Genomic DNA, 18,711 nt, shown 5'->3' on the forward strand with positions numbered 1-18,711 from the left:
TGCCATGGGCTACCTCTGTGCAGGAACTCCAGGTTATCTCCATGAATGGTCCTTGGTAGGAGTATCAGTCTCAGAGAAGACCCCTGTGCCTAGATTTTTTTTGGGGGGGGTTCTGTTGTTTTCCTTGTGAAACTCCAGGTCTTTTTATCTTCCACTTCTTTCATAAGATTCCCAGCACTCTGCCCTAAGTTTGTCTATGAGTCTCAGCATCTGCTTTAATACCTTGCTGGGTAGAGTCTTTCAGAGGCCCTCTGTGGTAGGCTCCTGTCTTGTTCCTCTTCTTTTGATATCTAAGTTATTTGCCTTTCTGAATGAAGGTTGAGCATCTTACAGCTTATTAAAAACTTTTTATTGATTCTTTGTGAATTTCATATTATGCACCCCAATCCTGATCATCTCTCCATCCACCTTTTGCCCTTACAACCTCCCTCAACAAAATAGCATTCACACACACACACACACACACACACAGCATAGAAAGTATCTCATCGTGATAGCTTTAGTATGTCACAGTGTGTCCCACAGTATATCCCTCTGTCCACACATCTTCACTTGCAATTGTTTATTGCAATGAGTCATTGGTTTGGTTTGAGATCTCTGACTTCTATGACACCATCAATATTGGATCCTCACCTCCATTGGGTTATTCTGCAGCTTTGGATCAGCAGGGCTGGCCCTTTCACGCATCCCATCCATTCATAGATGATATAGATTTTAGAAGTGGGCCAACTCAGCGTCATGGATCTGGGCCTGGGTGGCAGCTGAGCTGGTCAGTGTGGTGGCTCTCTCTTATCTGCACTACCAGGCTGAGCTCCCAAGCACTGCCATGCCTAGGCCACCCGGTGCTTCATCCCCACACCTATGCCACCTTACAGCAGAGGAGCGGTAAGGCCAGCTGTCCTGAGCTCTCCTCCTCAGGGACGGCTCACCTGTGACCTAACCACCAGGGTCAGTGCTGCTGTGCTGCCCAGGAAGGCCAGGCGTGCTACAGCTGTTCGGGGCAACACTAGCTCTCCTGTGCTTAAGACAGTGTGGGCATTGTTTCCTGACTGCTGCAGGTGGCAAAGGGGTGATATCGCCTCTGTGTCCATTGGCAGATGAGCAGACATGGCAGGGTCAACTCCCCCACACTTATGCCCTCAGGATGGCACACGAACACAACTGCCACCAGGGACAGTTCCACTGTGCTGCCTGGTTAAGGCAGAGGGCTCTCTTGTGAGTGCTGCCACTGGTGGGAGGAGGAGCCAGCCCTCCAGAGTGCAGCAACCAGTGAGGAGTGGGGCCAGTTCCACAGCCCCTGAACATCCACATGGTCCCTGATGGCTTCCCTGACCAAGAAAGTCCCCATGTTCTCTAGCGGTAATATGAGTCACAGACATCAATACTGACCCTTGCCACCACAAATCCAGACATAGCTCTCAGTGGCATCTCAGGCTGAGACCTCACTATGGCCCTGTGTGGCAGGGCTGGCCACTCACAACAGGCTGCTTCTCTCCTCCCTCAAGACTCCAATTCCATCTCTCTTCATAATGCTCAAGCTGCTCTACTTTTCTTCTTCTCCTACCAGTTCACACATACTTACACATTGTGGTGGCTCCTGCAGGGGGTGAGGGAGGCAGCATCACCTCTGTACCCCTCAGCAGATGAGTGGCAGGGTCAGCTCTCCCACACTTACGCTCTTGGCATACCACACAGCTGATGGACCCTCAGGTGCCATCCTCTGTCCGAACTGTGTGGTGCAGCAACAAGCGTGTGTCTGCAGCCTGCCTGAGCAGTGCCAAATCTGTGGATGGCATAGAGGTCCACAGGTCTCTTGCTGTCTTGCTCCTCCCTGCTGTGCTGTGCTGTGCTGTGTGGTGGTAGGTGCAGCTATGCGTGTCTATGGCCTACCTATGTTACGGGTCAGAGAGCAGGTCTGTGAGCATCTTTCCTGCCTACACTTGTGGCATGGCAGACCACCTGTCTCTGTCTTCCTCCTTCCAAGCTATGCTGCCTGAATATGATTTGATTTGATTTTTTATGTGTTCTAGGCATAAAACAGCTTTGGCTACCAAGCTAGGAATCAATTTAGGATTAACAAAGGACTGCCATCTATTCCGCCCCTGACTGATAGAAGAACAGCACCACCAATGTGTCTCTTTGCCAGGGAGTATCTCTTTTTAGTGAACTATAGTAATAATCAGCTTGGCAGGACTGCCCATGGTAATAGTAATGGCAGGACTGCCCATGTAATAGTGACACATATGTTATGGGATAACCATCAATTTCTGATCAGATTTAAAGCCTGTTCCATAGGAGTAAGCACATGCCTGGTACTGTAAATATGACCAAGAACTCATCGTTGGGTAACTCACAGGCCCTCAGTGGTGAACCTACTGCTATTACTTTGTTAAATGGACATGGTATCAAACTTCCCTCTAAATTCATACCTATCTATCCACAGCTTTCAGTCTTCACCAGAAAAAGTTTTGGGAGGGCAATGAGTGGCAGTTAACAACAAAGAACCTCACTAGTGGTCAAAGAGCAGAGAATAAATGTCTGTGGAATGCTCAGTCACAAATGGGTCTCTTCTCTTCTGGCTGGTGCTCAGGATCCACCTCCAAAGAGCAGTCAGAAGGATTGTAAAAGCAAAAGGTTGGAGAAGACTGGAGAAAATCAACATGACAGGACCACTCCATCCCTGAACTCAGAGCAACTGTGGTTGCCTGCACAAGATTTGTACAAGATCTAGCCAGTCAACATTTCAGCATGGAAGAGACAGAGCCCTCATCTCTAAGAAACTATTGACAGAAGGCTTTTGAAGGAAGGAAAGCAGATTTTCTTTAAGTGGGCAGCTACTGGTCAGTGGCCCACACTCCAGCAGAGTACATACACAGCAAAATAAAAAAAAATCAATGGGTTATCTAAAAAGAATAACGTGAGGTTGACAAAGAAAAACAGGGCAAGATAGGGAGGTATGGCTGGATCTAAACAGTTGGGGACAGGAGTAGGGGATGAATAGGATCAAAATACATGATATTCTCAAATATGATATGATATTCTCAAATAATTAATAAAATATTTTAAAAATTATTCTATAGGTTTATAAATGGCATCTCATTTTGGTGTTGATAATGTAGTCATATTTTCATATGCACACTTATCATTAGTGCTATCTTTTTTCTTTAGCAAGTATCTGTCCATTCAAAAACTTCACCCATTTTTCCCCAAGTTTCCTCTCTCATTGAAGTTTTCTTTGCATTATATATGTGTATTTGTGCATGTGTACTGGTTGGGCATAAGTGAGGAAATGAGAAGTTGTTATCAAATGCTCCACATTATATTTTGAAACAGGGACTCTCACTGAACTGGGGACTCATCAGTTGGGTAGACTGGGTGATTAGCAAAGCCTCGAGGTCTTCCTATCTCTACCTCTCTCTGTCACTACATCCAGGTTAATCCATGTGTGGTGGGCTTCTAAACTCAGGTCCTTATGCTTGCACAGCAAGCACTTAACCAATGGAACCATCTCCTCAGACTCTATTACTGAATTTTAAGGTTTTTGTTTTTTTTTTTACAAACCAGATACACACATATCTATTAGAAAATCATTTTACCAATCTATGATTTTTACATAACTCTTTCAATGATATTTTTTGTTAAAGCCCAATTTATCTTTTTTTTAGGACTGTGATTTCAGTACAATATCTATGAAGCTTTACTTAGCGGAGTGTGGCAGTGCATACCATTAGTCCCAGCACTTGGGAAGTGGAGACACTGGAATTAGAAGTTCAAACCCAGAGTGGGATACATGAAAGCATAGAGGCATAGGCATTGACCTAACCAAAGCTACACTAAGATTTTCTCCATTTTCTCCTTCCTTCCACTTCCTATCCAACCGTTCTAGCATTGTATAGATTATCTTCCTCATTTTCCTAAATAAATAACCTTTGATAATACATTTTCTTGATCAACGCAGCTTCATAGTAATCCTCAAGTCAACCAGTGTCAATCTCACATTTTTTTTCAGTTTGTTTTAATTATTTTAGTTCCTTTGCATAAATTTGAGAATCAATTTGCCGATTTATACAAAAAGGAAAAGAAAACATGCTGTGGCAAGAAAGTAGAGTGTGAAGAAAGAGGCATCAAATTTAAGAGACGAAAGAAGCCAGTTGGCAGAAATACTGCCAGCCCTGCCCCACCAGAGTCAGAATGTGGGAGACAACTGGAGGTGACACAAATGATCCATAGAGTGTCGTGACACATCCCTCCACACCACCCCAGCCCATACTGATCTTATATATCTAGGAGTTAAATAAAATGACTTATCAACAGGTGTATTTAGTTGCTCTAGGGCAATAACTTCTTTGGGATTTTACACATCAGTCATCATGCCATGCATATGATTTTTCTAGCCTATAGTCTTGCTACATTGGCTACCATCCCCATGAGGATGCTGGCCACAGGCAAGGGAGATGCATGTTTTCAATGTAAAAGGCAGAACACCCAGTCAAAAGACTTATCTTTCAGTAAGATACCAGCAATGGGAATGATGTAGATGCCTACTTTCAGGTTGAGAAAGTCCCTTTTCTATTTAATTTTAACTTAGAGATCTTTCCCACAAATGGATGTTGAATTTAATCAATGTCTCTTTTGCATCTACCCCGATAATACGTAGTTAATCTATACTACCTTGATTGATTTGGAATGTTCACTTATCCTGGCCTTCCAAAATAAATTCTAGTTGATAATGACACATTGCATGTCTAAATACATTATTATATAGGATTTAATAAACTTTGTCACTTCACTGCTTGTGGTAGCACACACTTACAATCTGCAGGAGGTAGAAACAGGATGACAAGGAATTCAAGGCCAGTTTCTGCTACCCAGTGACTTTGAGGCCAGGCTGAGCTACATGAAACTTAACAAAGAATTTTTCCATTATATTTATGTGGAATATTCAACAATAGATCTCTTTTCTTTTGTCTTTGGCTTTCACAGTGGCCTCATGGAATGGGTTGAGAAATTTCGCATTCCCTTCAACATTCTGGAAGAGTTTCTATGTACAATCGGTATTATTTCTTTCCTAAGTGTTTGCAAGTATTCACCAATGAAGACTTATGTGCCTAAAGTCTTCTTATATGGCAAAGTTTTATTGCATATTTAATTGATTTAATAGATATGAGGCTAATCAGTCTAAAATTTGCTTTGTACTTGATTTTAGTGAATATTGACAAATCCTAGTTGCATATGTCATTTCTTTCTAAGCAACATTTAGTAGTTAGTATCTTTCAAGGAACTTATCCATTTTGCCTGACCTGAGAAAACTATTGGATTAAAGTTATTCATAAATGCCCTTTGTTATCATTTTAAAGTGCATAGACTGTTTTTAATTAAATTTTTATTTTTTATATTAGTTACAGTGTATTTACTTTGTATCCCAGCTGTAGCCCCCTCCCTCATTCTCTCCCAATCCCACCCTCCTTCTTCATCTCCTCCCTGCCCTTCTCTAAGTCCACTGGTAGGGGAGGTACTCCTCCCCTTCCATCTGAACCTAGCTTATCAGGTCTCTTGAGGACTGGCTGCAAAGTCCTCCTCTGTGGCCCAGCAAAGCTGCTTCTCCCTCGGAGTTGGCGGAGGCCAAAGAGTCAGCCACTGAGTTCATTTCAGAAACAGTCCCCATTCCCATTACTAGGCTACCCACTTGGATACTGAGCTGCCATGGGCTACATACAAGCAGGGATTGTAGGTTATATCCATGCATGGTCCTTGGTTAGAGAAACAGTCTCTGAAAAGACACCTGTGTCCAGATATATTTGGTCTTTGTAGAGTTCCTGTCCTCTCCAGTTCATATTAACTCCCCCTTCTTTCATATGATTCCCTGCACTCTGCCCAAGGTTTGGCTATTAGTCTCAGCATATGCTTTGATACACTGCTAGGTATTGTCTTTCAGAGGCCCTCTATGATAGGCTCCTGTCCTGTTACTTGTCTTCTCCTACTTCCAATGTCCATCCCATTTGTCTTTCTAAGTGAGGGTTGATCATCTTACCCTGGGTCCTCTTTCTTGTTTATCATCCTTAGGTGTTCAGATTTCAGTATAAGATAGGATATTTTTAATCCTATCTTATAGGTCTAGTACTCACTTATAAGTGAGTATATACCATGTGTGTCTTTCTGCTCTTGTGATACCTCACCCAGGATGATCTTTTCTAGATCCCACCGTTTGCCTGCAAATTTCATGATTTCCTTGTTTTTAATTGCTGAGTAGTATTCCATTGTATAAAAGATACCACAATTTCTGTATCCATTCCTCTGTTGAGGGACATCTGGGTTGTTTCCACATTCTGGTTATTATGAATAAAGTTGCTACAAAGATGGTTGAACAAATGTCCTTGTTGTGTACTTAAGCATCTTTTGGATATATGCCTAGGAGTGGTATAGTTGGATATTGGGAAAGCATTATTCCTAATTGTCTGAGAAAGCACCAGATTGATTTCCAAAGTGGTTGTACAAGTTTATATTCCCACCAGCAATGGAGGAGGGTTCCCCTTTCTCTACAACCTCTCTGGCATGTGTGGTCACTTGAGTTTTTTATCTTAGCCATTCTGATGGGTGTAAAGTGAAATCTCAGGGTCGTTTTGATTTGCATCTCCCTGATGGCTAAGGACGTTTAACATTCCTTTAAGTGTTTCTCTGCCATTCTATATTCCTCTACAGAGAATTCTCTATTTAGCTCCATACCCCATTTTAATTGGATTGCTTGATTTCTTGCTTTTTAACTTCTTTAGTTCTTTATATATTCTGGATATCAGCCCTCTGTAAGATATAGGGTTGGTGAAGATCCTTTCCCAGTCTGTAGGCTGTTGATTTGTTCCGATGACAGTGTCTTTCACTTTATAGAAATTTTTCAGTTTCATGAGGTCCTATTTATTGATTGTTGCTCTTAGAATGTGTACTATTCTGTTGGGCTATGGTTGTCCAATAAGCAGAAACACTTAAAAATGATACTTTACTTCCTAACAATCATCAATTTCCAATAGCTCCTTGGATGAGGGTGTCACTTCATATCTACCTCCCATCTCCATGCTGGGATTTAGTCTGGCTTGAGCCTACAGAAAACTTGTGCATGCTGTCATAACCACTGTGAGTTTATATGTGTAGCTTCCCTGCTGTGTCTGGAAAACACCATTTCCTTGTATTCACTCACTGCTCTGGCTCTTAATGTCATTTCTGCTCCTTGTTTCACAATGATCCATGAGCCTTGAAAGGATAGGGTTGAATATATATGATCCATTTAGGGCTGAACATCCTGTATGCTCTTATTCTCTGCACCCTGGTCAGTTGTGGGTCTGTCACAACCACTATCTACTGCAAACAGAAGCTTTACTAATGAGGTTAAGAGATGAACTGACATGTGGGTATAACAAGTCATTAGAAGCAGGTTTAATAGTATGTCCCATTTAGCAGAATAATAGTAATAGATTCTCCCATTAGGGACTATTAATTGTATAGCCACAGGTTCTTGGCCAAACAATGATACCAAATGTAGGTGCTTTTGTGCAGGGGGACTTAATCGAATCAGAAAGCAGATGGTTACTCTATGATCTTTTTTAGAAAGTATGTAACTATTTATTAATATTAAGTAAATACAAACTTCTGATAATTGCATAACTGATTAACATAAGCTATAAATTAAAGCAACATATAAAGAGATATAGAATGTATGGTCTTTCTTTAAAAAGTTTTAATTTAATTTTGAAATTATAACATAATCAGAACATTTCTTCCTGTTCTTTCATCCTTCCAAACCCTCCCATAAACCCTTTCTCACTCTCCTTCAAGTATATGGCCTTGTTTTTCACTAATTGATATTGCATATATATGCATATGCATTTACATAGTCTTTTTCATTTTTTCCTTTTATTGAAAATAGTTTCTTCTCCTATAACATATCCCATTATGGATTCCTTCTTGCCTGCTTCTCCCAGTTCTTCCCACCTACACTCCCATCTGGATCCACTGCCTTTCTGTCTCTCATTAAAAGCAAACAGGCTTCTATGGGACAATAATAAAATAAAATTGGGTCAAACAAAAACTAAAACTTCAGAGTTGGACAAGATAAAACAAACAGAAGGAAAAGAGCCCAAAAGAAGGCAAAAAAGCAGAGACCCACTCATTCACACACTCAAGAATCACCCCCCCCCCAAAAAAAAAAAAAAAAAAACACTAAACTAGAGGCCATAGTATATACTCAAAGGACATGATGCAGACCAGTGCAGGCCCTGTGCATGCTACTTTAGTCTCTGTGAGGACATATGAACTTTGGTCAAAAAAAGGGAGCAAGCAATGACCTTCACTCAGCAAAAAGAACGACCAGACCCTTGTCTTCGAGATAGTGTTTCTTAGCAACCAACCCAGACTTCTTCTGAGTAGCTTTTGACCTCCAGCCAAGAGCCCGCAGCCCTAATCTTCAAGGATGAGTTAACCACCCCCACCTTCAATTGCAGCTGCATCCATACTTGGTAGGACTGGCCAAGCTTGAGTACCTAAGACTAGCCAATTATCTTACTTTATAGCTTCCTCATCCAATCCTAAATTGCCAAAACTACAACTTCAAATTTCCCGCAATTTTTCTTTTAAAAACCTAAAGGCCTTTGTCTCCCGGTGCCACTCTTTGCTGACTGGCAGGGGTGACCCCATTTCGCAATGGTTAATAAACATCTTGCTTTTACAATGAGTCCGTGGTCTGTGGGAGTTTCTGGGAAGGGCACGATCTTGAACTCCTGAGCTGTGAGACCCCAGGTCTTACAGGTCATGTTGATTTATAGGGTCTTGTTTCTTTGGTGTCCTCCATGCTCTCTGGCTCTTACACTCTTTCTGCCTCCTCTTTCACCAGGTTACCTGAGTCCTGAGGAGAGGGATATAATAGAGACATCCCATTTGGGGCAGAGTGTAAAGGCTCTATGTAAGCACCACCCTGACTTCTCCACGTTTAATGAATGGGTAGGTGTTGTCTTCAGCAATGGAGCCTTGTCATCAGTTTGGAGAGAGTGACCTATATAGTCTTGGCAATTGCCTACTCTCGTGATCTTCATGTCATTATTGCACCAGTGGCCATGTCCTACCACGCCAGTTGTTACTGTGCTTCAAGTCGTTCACAGCTGGGTACGACTGGTGATCACTTTTCTCCAGCAGCGTGCTCAGTGACTTCCAGCACTATGAAACCTAGCCAGTAGGTATGAAACTTCCATGTCAGTGCCAGCATGCTCTGTGAACCAGAAATAGGTGTCCTCAGAAATAGTGACTGAGTGAGCTAACCTAGATCCTGAAAGATAAATGCCATATTTTTCTCTCATCTGTAAATGTTAATTTTGTATCTTCAGATGCATTTCATTTAGAATAACCAGGATGTCAGAAAATCAGTAAGGTATCATGGGGCCTGAAGCTTTGAAGAAGGAGAGATAGAAAGCAATGGTATGAAGGCTTTAAAAAGATTAACAGAACAGGGAAGGTTAAATCGGCATGATGAACGGGAGGGCAAAGTAGAAGAAGGAATACAGTGACGGATAATGGCTCTAAAGATATTTTTAAAAAGTCATATGGAAACCTATCAACTGCAGTTGAAGCTTACACACACATACACACAGAGAGAAGTAGAAATAGGAGTGGGGGGGGAGAGGCAGAGAGGGAGGGAAGGAGAGAGAGAGAGAGAATTAAAATGTAGTTAACCAATAATGGGACAACAATGCTCCTCCTAGACACCACGGACTAAAAAATAAATTTCTGAGTGCTAAAAATTTGTTTTCCTTTTATGGAGTTGTTGGCCAGTGAGTGTACTCATAGAACATCAAATGATACAGGCTATTGCTTACTCTCCAGAACTTGATGGAAGTCTCGTTCTTATCTTCTAATACAAATATTTAGTGCTATGAAATTTTCTCTAATCCTTGATGACGGCAACTCAGAAGTTTTAAAATATATATTTATTTTTATCTAATTCAGAGAAATTTCTAATTTTCTTTTGGGTTTTGGGCTTTTTTCTGTTTGTTTTTGAGCCACGCTTTATTTCTAAATATTTTAATTTTCATGGATTTTCCTGTTAGTTTCTATCTTTTCCTTAGGCTTTTTATTATGAATACATTTATTGGCTTATCATATGTCTGTATACACACGTGCGCATGTAGAAGTCAGAGTACACCTTGCAGGAGTCTGATTTTTTATGTCATTGCTAGGGACTGAACTCTGGTCATCAAACCTGGTAGCAAGTGCCTTTGCCTACAGAGCCTGCCTGTGTGTCTGCCTGTATGTATGCCTGGGGGCATCTCAGCACCTCCCTTTTCAGTTTTTGTGTGTTTCCTTATTTGTTGAGAATGGGTTTTTGCTATTTTACCTAAGCTGACCTTGAACTTGTTATTATCCTTCTGCACCAGTCTCTAAAGTGCTGGAAAAATAGGTATGTGTCACTGTGTATATCTTTATTTCATTGTGATCAGAGAATATAATCTGTAGGACTTAAATAACTTCATTGAGGCTTGTTCTGTGGTTCAAATGAATATATTTAATAACTGTTCAATGTTCACTTGTAAAGAATTGCATTCTAATATTGCTGAATGAATGTTCTAATCAATATTCCACAAATATTTATTGATAGTGTTCTTTAGTACTTCCACATTCTTACCAATGTTCTGATTGTTTTTTTATTAATTATTAAGAGTTTTTAAATCTCTAGCTATTAGCACTTTTTCTTTCATTTTCTGTCAGTTCATATGCTACTTAGAATTTCACTGTTCTATTTATATACTGATCTTGTCTGGATTCCTCTAATGTCCTGTGGGCCAGGAAATCACACCAAGCTTTAATGTTGGGCAATCATTACTACATTTACCTTCCTTGTTTCTCAAGAAGTGAAAACTATTGTGGAATTTTCCGTTCTTTTCCAGTATTATTTGTCAAGTTAAGAGTTAATCTAATCCATATGACTCCATCTTTCCAGAAATCCTAGAGGCAGTAAATAAAGGTGCACAGATGGAAAGGAGAATAAAGATTGATATCTAAAAATAGCACTTCAGCTACAGAGAGCCAAGAAGAGACAGCCCCTGGGCCACAAGGAGGCCAAGGCGGCCATAGCAAATATTTAATATGAATATCAAGGGATAAAAGCAGAGACATTTAGGCCCTGTCAGACCTGTGGCTTACTCTGAAAAGGACAGTGGATGCTAACAATATTTTTATTAAGAGGAGTGACATATTCACACTCCTGTTTTAATGTGTTCTACTATGAACACTTAGTGTGCCGTGACTGTAGAGCATAAAAGCAGAAACGAGCAAATCAGTTAGAATGCCAGTCAGAACCAGAACCAAATGATGGAGTTGTATGAAGATGTAGCCGTAGAAATGCTAAGGATGTCAGTTCTCAGCATAATAGAAAGGACATGATATAAAGCAAGAACATTTGCTAACTATTGGCCTGTGAAGAAAGAAAATCATATGACTACAGCTCTAGAGCTCTTTACACTCTTCTGAAGTATAATAGTGTTTTATGTCTGATGGATAATTTTATATATTAACTTTCTTATTAGGTCTACCAAATAAGCAATAGATATGTATTTAAGGTATTTTGTCTTTCCCAATGATGTTCTTGGTGACAATTTCTCACATATAATATCCAAAGCATATGGGACTCAATTGGCTATCCCTCAAGTGGGATGGATAAAGATGGTGACCAGAAACACCAGCATTTATATTTGTTACTGTAAAAGCAACAGAATCTATACCACCTATACTACCATCCAATGGGCCCTCCCTTCACTATCATCTCGAAATATAGAGCCCTGCCTGACAAATAGTTAACCCCAGGTTCCAGAATGCTGAGTTGTGGAAGTAATAAGTAAGGGAACCAGATCTACAGGAGGCAGATTCTGAACCTGACTGGTATGTACCTGACACAACTTGCCTCTGGCTTCTGGGACCCAAAAGGGTTGGGCTTTTCCTCAAATGAGCTCTTGCTGACAACTTGGAGTCACTGGCAGGAGAAATAACAGTGAAGTTTGATATGTCAATTTATATTTAGATAGAACAATACTTAAAAGTTGCAAAATATACAATCATATACAGACCATAGTCAGAAATGTCTCCCTACCATTCATACTAATATGATTTGTTCTACAACACTCATCTGTTTGTCTGAACCCTATGGGGTGGAAAAGCAAAAGGAAGAAAGCAGAGAAGTCCAGAAATTTATATTACATTAGAGAATACCGGGTATCTGGCTGTTTTTGAAGAGAAAATATATAATTTTTCTATGTTGAAAGCCACAGAACAAACCCTGTTTTCAAGATTTGATGGGTAAACTTTCATAGAGATGATGAGGTGGCAAAGGACACAACCACCAATGAAGGAGCTTCCAGGGGGCAGAGTTCAAACAGATGTGAGATTAGAGAAGTGGGGTAAGTTACCCCCACATCTACCTGTCCCAGCAAATCTAAGTGGAAGAGAAAGATAGGCCATCCCAAATACAGGGATGTGTATTACCCACAAAATAAGTCATCTGGTTTGAGGATTTCATCTCATTTTGGGAGGAGAGTTATCATCATTATAATAACCATTACAAGTGGCATCAAAACTACTGGAAGAATACTCATCTTTAATTAAGGGCTTATCAGCCAGCTGAGCCAGAAGCACAATCCACTTCAGAGCAGACCAATCACAAACCAGATTTTTAAAGAATTGAGGTACTAATATGATGATTAATCCCAAATGCAGTGTCTAACATATGATGTTTAGCACTCAAAACAAACCTGTAACAATATTTCACATGGTAGCAATATTATCACTAATATATAATTATTTTAATAATTATATATAATAATTAATATAGGATAATTATAATATAATTATTTTCATAAAACAAGATATGACTTTTAAATTTTGAGTTAAAATTATAATTTCTGTGTTATTTAGCTACTTTCTGTTTTAGACACTTTAATATTTTTGGCTTTAAAACAACAGAATGAAGAAAATGTCAGACATTCACAAACACAAGTCTATATTGCTAATAAAAGGGCAAGGCAGACCTCCCAACACTCTCAGATTTACTAGCTGATGCACCTTATCACTGGACTTCATCACTTTGTAATGGAACTTGAATTGGTTCTTTAGACAAAACCTAAGAACCACAAATTTAAGAACTCTATACTATATCTGCAGTCAAACCTTCCAAACGGAGCAGATTCAGGAAGCAGGTATGGGTTGCCCCTGGTGGGTACCTAGGCTCAAACTATTTCTGCTGAAGCAAGGTCACACCATCTCTCTCCATGCAGGTTCCACCCTTTTAAGCTATGTCAAGCACAGGGATAAGGAAGCATCGTCTTTAACCTTTTATAACTTAAGTATCAGTCTCCCTAGCCCAGGGTTTCTGGAGCTACTAGTGTCTCTAGAACAAACCTGGGGATGTAAGGTGGGGCAGAGGATTAGGGAGCACTGGAAATCCCTGAGACATTAGTCACTCTATCATAGTTACACAGAGTAAATTACTCTAACCGAGTTTTGCAATTATCTTTCTAAATTAGAAATGTATTGTTCCTCTTCTAAGACACAAATCACTAAGAAAGAAAATTCTCACTGGGGGAAAAATGAGGCACTGGAGATAAGCTTTGCACACATCCCACTTTACCATACTTTACCATATTAAGAGGTGACTTAAACCGAGCAGCCACAGAATATTTAAGCACATAGCTTACATTAGTGCCAGAGAGAAGGTATGCGTATGTGGGAGGATTGCTTTATTTCTATGAAGCATAAATAAATAAATAAATAAATAAATAAATAAAACACAATTTCTTAAAAGGAAAACAAATAACACTGTGATACCCAACAGTAATAATCAATATTAATTAGATTTTTGTCACTTACAAAGTCATTAACAAATGTTTATGAATGGCTCCAAAATCACATTCATGAATAAAAAGGCTAATGTCACCCACCAAGTGACATTTTAAAAAATGCAACATTTGGAATGCTCCAACATTTCAGCACACAGAACTTCCCATGACTTCACGTTGATTGCAGTGTTTCTAGACTGTTTAAACAAACAAAATCAACAGCTTTACTTAACTGCAATTCCTTTCAACTCTTCAAAGTAAGACTCTTAGCTCAGCTAGTGAAGTCTAGAGTGTCAGCACTAATTTGATTCTTTCTCCTTCAGCTGGTTTTGACTTTCAGAAAGTTTCCAAATGTGTTCTGGAAAAATTTATTTCTGCCCTGCTGCCACAGGTGTGGTTTTGTGGCTGCAAGGACCATCCAAACTTCTGAGATCTAGAGTTGAGATGTGCAGCTATGTCAAACTTCAGTAAGCACTTGAAGGTTCCAGACGGGGCATGTGGGTTCAATCCGCACTGGGCAAGTTATGGAAGAGCTATGTTGCATTACTCCAGGTTATTAAACAGATCTTTAAATTGCTGCCAGAGAGAAGATAATTAACTCATGTCAATGAACCTGGAGGAAGTCTGGGTTTGTTGGTGAACTTCTCCACTAGATTCTATTTTTCTGACACATGGAACTCCAGATATCTAAGAACATACGGAGAACTAAAAATGGGCTCTTAGATAGTGTAGCTAGTGGTTCCCATCTTCCTTGTGAACTTCTCATAATAAAAATTTTCAGCATCTTTGAAAGCCAAGTTCCAAATGCTGGGGTCTGATTTTTACCTGGAGAGACCATAAGAAGAGAATAAAGTTAAGAATCATTTCTAGGAACCATCAACTCTACTCCTTTCTAGGTTAGATTAAGTTTGACGGGAAGAAGAAAAGAAAATACACTGAGTCCCTGTTATGTGCCAAGCATTAATCTGTGTGTTACACCAAGTTATTCTGGGAAGAGTATAACTATCCCCACTTTGCAAGTGGGCAACCACAATCAGATTTAGAGGTGTTCCCAGATTTTGCTGAGTGTATGCTGAGACCTACTACAAAAGTGAACTGTGTTCTGACTTTTAAAAATCAATGTGCTTTACTCTAGTCTATCCTTCAAAACTCCAAGAACAGATCTTTAAATTGCTCCCAGAGAGGAGACAACCAACCCACGCTAATGAACCTGGAGGAAGGCTCAGGCGCATCTCTCCTCAGAGTTCACTAAGCCCGGCAGGGACAGCGATGCCTGAGAATCACAGCGACGAAATGTTTGGTTCTTGCTCACTGGATCCTAAGGCAAGATCTTACTTTGAACATGAGAACATGACAGAAAACAAAGCAGAAGACTTTAATTTTTATAAAGCCACCCCAGGGGTAGTGTTTTATGTGGGAAAAATTTATCTGCCATTCAGTAGAAGAACTACAGCTAGGACTTTCACACATGCAGTTAAAGTTTGGTTTAACAGTATAAGGTGTGTATGCAGTGGCTAAATAGCACATGACCTTCACCAAATGATCCCTAACAACCCAAAACAGGGGGGGAGAGAAAATGGGGAGTAAGGAGGCCCAGGTACAGAGAAACAGCATATCTGAGACTGTCCTTGCTCAGTGCCTAAGGCCTCTGCTTCCTCCGACTATAACCTTCTTGAAGTTAGGCAAGCAAAAGTCTCTGCAGATAGTACCATGGTGATCTTTACATCCTAAAATATCAGAAATTTTTTCTTTGTCAGAAGACATTTAGGCTCCTCTTCAGTGGAGATAATACTTGTTCCAGATTGCTGCTCAAATGGCCTGACATGTCTACTTGTACCCTGACAATAATATTTTGTGGCTACCAAAAAAGGGAGGGAAACTGAAGCAATGAGAAATTCATGGGAACTTCCCTAAGGCTACTGACACCATAGAAGCCATTACTTATTTCACAACCCAGAATAGGAATGACCCACTGAGCTATATACTTTTAAAATCCAACTTTTACGGTATATGAAATATACCTCAGTAGATATGGTTTATGTTTAAAAGTCAGGGATTACCTTCTGGACAATGCTTATGACAAAGGAGTAGTATTTTTGCCTCTCCTAGGCCTATTGTTGGTCCCTACCTCATTTTTAAACATCAGTTCTTATGTATAAAACACTTACCCTAATGGGCCTTTATAGCTCACCGGGTCACTATTATAGACCACACATATCTCCATCAGTGAGGCAAGTGCTCTTATATTGCTCCTTCAAGGTGAGAAGCAGAAGCTAAGAGAATTTTTATTTATGAATGATTACTTATGAAACACAGCTAGTAAGAGGAGGAGTCGAAAGTTAGACTCAAGTCTTTCTGACTTTGAAGACTATAATTTTAGCATTTGCTAAGTAAGAAAAAGAAGAAAGACTGAACACAAAGAATACAAAAGAAACTGAATACAAAAGAAAAGAATACAAAAGAATTGGTAATTCTGTGAAAGTCAGCAGGCTATGGAAGAATTTCCGAGTTCTAAATAAATGCTGAAATCCAGTGCAAGGCTGGCTTTAAACTTTTCCTTCAGTATGGGTGTAAGGCCCCCAAATCTTCCTGACATAGACACTTTCACAAAAAGAAACACCATTTCAAAGAGAGTCAACTGAGAAGAGCTCTAATATCCACAGGAAACGGCTAACTTTCTGTGGCTGTGTTAGTGTAGGACTGACTCCTCTGGCAATAGGGGCAGTGCTTTCCCCGGGGGCTGATCCATCAGCATGTTTGTGAACAGATATTCATTGGAATTAGTTGCCAAGTTCCAGGGACTGTCTAGATTATAACTCTCTCCAAATCAGTACCCAGACAGGAAATGACTGACTCCAGACATGTGGTGAATCTGCAACTATAGGCCAGACTTTAGCAGCCAGTAGCGTCACTTTTCCTTCTGAGACTGCTGCGATTTTAGTCACATTTTAAAATGTCTTTATACTTTCATGATACTGACTTTGAAAATTTATCTGAGGATTAAGCAGAAAAGAAGGCAAAACAGAAGACAGTAATTGCTTAATTAATGACAGCTGATGACAGTATTGCCTGGTGGTCAGTACAGAAGAGTTGTTACATCATGCCTAATGTAGTTTGCTGATTATTTTTCTACCCTTCAAAACATGATATATGTTATGTACGTATACTTTCCCAAAAGGCTAGGCCCAAAGATAACCAGACTAACAGTGAATAGTAGGATACAAGAAGAAAAATCTAACTCTAAATTCATCAAAACACTTCTGAAAACATTACTTTTTTGAGTTTTTTTAATTGTTAAATTTATTACAATTTATTCACTTTGTATCCCAGCTATAGCTCCCTCCCTCAGCCCCTCCCAACCTCACCCCCTCCCTCATCTCCTCTTATCCCCCTCCCTGAGTCCACTGATAGGGGAGGTCCTCCTCCCTTTCCATCTGACCCTAGCCTATCAGGTCTCATCAGGACTGTCTGCATAGTCTTCCTCTGTGGCCTGGTAAGGCTGCCCCCCTCTTAGGAGAAGGTGGTCAAAGAGCCAGCCACTGAGTTCAGAGAACCTTACTTTGATTTATAGCCCCTATACTTGGCCAAAAATAATAGCTTACACATGATCAGAGAATATTTCTTCCTTTCATTGCCTGAGCATTCCATACATTACTCGCTTATATTATTTGTGTTTCGGTAGACATGACATTCTTAAAACAGTGTACATATTATATAAATCTCAGATTCATTTTTTTGCATAATGGTTATGTAATAAGGGTAAGCTAACATAATGGTTACAGCATTGGCACTACAATAAGATAGTTATATGTTCAAATCTTGGTTCTTCTATCATACAGCTATGACTTTGAAGACTTTTAAATCTATGTCTTTTTCTGTAATATGGGACAAACCATGCGCATGCAGATGTTATCAGATAACATGATAAGAGAGATATATTCAACACACTATCTGAACACAGTAAATTCTCAATAAATTGTAACTATCATTGCAAAAGTCATGAGTTGGGTAAGCTTAGTGACCTGAGTTTATTTGCAATTAAAAAAAAAAAACTTTCTTGTGCACCTGCCAAGTATATTACAGTCTGCTATCTTCTTTGAACACTGTGGTAAAGAAAACCAATTGCACAAACAAATTCTGTCGAACAAACTCTCTGCTTTTCACTGTGAATGACCCTACAGGAGAGTATTCCAGAGCATGTCTCCATTGTGGAAGGTGGGGCCATTACTACCTTTTCTGCAATCATCTTACAGACGAGAATGTAAAGAAGGAAGATAAACATGCAAGAGGTGGAGTTAAGTTTGATTACAAATGAATCAGACCATCCCACAGAAGACAGCACCCAAACTAGAAGCTATATAAGGGTCAGTGTTCCAGTCCATCAACACCCTGCAAGCTGCATCAGGCCTTATCCTACTTGTTCCTTTGGTGAACCAGGTGAGAGGAATTTAAATCTATGGCATTTGGTACTCTTGTGCCAGATATCCTGAGATGAGTCTGAGCTTAGACATACAGAGTACCATATTTTGCTACTTTTAATTTTGTTGTTGCTTCTTTTATTTTTGGTTTGCTGTTTAGTTTGATTAAATGAATTTACTCTTGAGTTTTTAGAAATACATTTGCCTTTATTGAAGAGTATAAATCCAGTAGAAGTCTGTCTTCGTGTAGGTCAGTGGTTCTCAACCTGTGGGTCACAACCCCTTTCACAGGGATCTCTTATCAGGTATCCTGCATATCAGATTATAATTCTTAATGGTAGCAAATTTATAATCATCAAGTGTCAATGAAAATACTTTTTTGGTTCGGGGTCATCGCAACATGAGGAACTATATTAAAGGGTCACAGCATT

Source organism: Meriones unguiculatus, chromosome 10 (genome assembly GCF_030254825.1).
Source record: "Meriones unguiculatus strain TT.TT164.6M chromosome 10, Bangor_MerUng_6.1, whole genome shotgun sequence".
Classification (NCBI taxonomy): Eukaryota; Metazoa; Chordata; class Mammalia; order Rodentia; family Muridae; genus Meriones; species Meriones unguiculatus.